This window comes from Lithobates pipiens, unplaced genomic scaffold (assembly GCF_037356315.1).
Source record: "Lithobates pipiens isolate NorthernLeopardFrog02 unplaced genomic scaffold, aLitPip1_a1.2 Scaffold_8, whole genome shotgun sequence".
NCBI classification, from domain to species: domain Eukaryota; kingdom Metazoa; phylum Chordata; class Amphibia; order Anura; family Ranidae; genus Lithobates; species Lithobates pipiens.
In genome coordinates, this window is record NW_027507903.1 from 134959587 (window position 1) to 134961519 (window position 1933).

Sequence of the window (1933 nt, forward strand, 5' to 3'; positions counted from 1 at the left end):
CGACGTCATGACGTCACTTCCCGTTTACTCGGCTGCCAATGGCGCCGGTTTTAAAAAATAAAAAATATATAGTATTCAGAATCAACGAAAATGGCGATCTGAATACTTTGAAGTGCAAAGGAGGGATTGGAAGTCTTTTAGACCCCCGATCCCTCCATAAAGAGTATCTGTCACCACCTATTACTGTCACAAGGAATGTTTACATTCCTTGTGATAGCAATAAAAGTGATGAAAAAAAAAATTTTTTTTTTATTTATTCATTTTAAAATAAATAGGAACATTTTTTTTTTTTTAAAGCGCCCCCTTCTCTGCGAGCTCGCGCAGCAAAGAAAACGAATACGGAAGTCGCGCTCGCATATGTAAATGATATTCAAATCACACATGTGAGGTATCGCCGCGATCGTCGGAGCGAGAGCAATAATTCTAGCACTAGATCTCCTTATTAACTCTAACTTGGTAACCATTAAAAAAATAATTAAAGCGTCGCCTATGGAGATTTTTAGGTACCGTAGTTTGTCGTCATTCCACAAGTGTGTACAATTATAAATCGTGACATGTTTCACATTATACAAAAAAAATGGGCTAATTTTACTGTTTCGTTTTTTAAAAATTCATGAAAGTGTCCCTTTCCCCAAAAAGTTGCATTTAAAACACTGCTGCACAAATATCGTGTGACATAAAATATTGCAACAATCGCCATTTTATTCTCTAGGGCAGTGAAGGCGAACCTTGGCACCCCAGATGTTTTGGAACTACATTTCCCATGATGCTCACATACTCTACATAGTACATGAGCATTATGGGAAATGTAGAGTATGTGAGCATCATGGGAAATGTAGTTCCAAAACATCTGGGGTGCCAAGGTTCGCCATCACTGCTCTAGGGTCTCTGCTAAAAAAGATATATATTTTAACTTGTAAACACCAAATGTCATGAAAGGGTTAACTTAGTTGCTGTCTTTGCACAGGTGGTTATGTTTTTTAAAGGGTAACTCTACTTTTGTGGGGGGGGAAAAAAATAGCAAATACAAAAAATAATAATATAGCACATATAATTGCGACACTAATTGTATTGTAATTGAATGTTATTAAAAATGACCTTTCCTTTTCAATCTGCAGCTGCAGTAATTTCCTGAGAAAGCAAAGCAATATGGCTACCTGGAGTTGTTCTGCACACACAGCGTGTACTGACCATTCCCCAGAAACATCATTTCCTGTTTTTGTGATTGGCTCACCAATTTTCCCAGAAGTCTGCACTAAGATGCAAGTCAGATTTCAGGCACCCCATGCAACAAAAATTTCAATTTTGGTGAGATACACCCAGTAGGAACACATCTAAAGGGATGCAGGCCCAGCAGATTTCCTCATTAGTGCCCTGCAGCTGCACACCTGCCGGTTGATTATGAAACCACTCCCATTAGACCCACTTAGCACAGAGAGGCAGGGATTTCTTCAGAATAACAAAAGGTAGAGATCTGTAACAAAGGTTCTTATAATCCTTGCAATGTACATAGATCACCCAGAGGGGAATGTTGTTTTTTTTTTTTTTTTTCTCAGAAAAAGTGGAGTCACGCTTTAAATATTTATTGCAGACTTCATAACATAGGCCATGTTTAGTAATTAGCTAGAAGAAAAAAAACAAAATGGGTTATGCTCTCCGTCTTCTAGTGTAGCACTGATTGTTGTGAGGCAAAAAATGTTTTTCTTTTCTTTATACAGTATGATAAATTAGACTCGGCCATACTCTGGGGCAGCGTCCTATCACTTTTTTTTTTTTTTTTTTTTTCCTTTGCATGGGGAATTAAGGCTACGATTATGCTAGAGATGTCTATGAAAAGCGATTCATGGTGGATTGCTTTTCAAAGGGCAGCTTCCACGCAGCCTCCTGAATGCCTTTTTTTTTTCTCTTTAGCAAACAGCAGTTTTGAATGCAA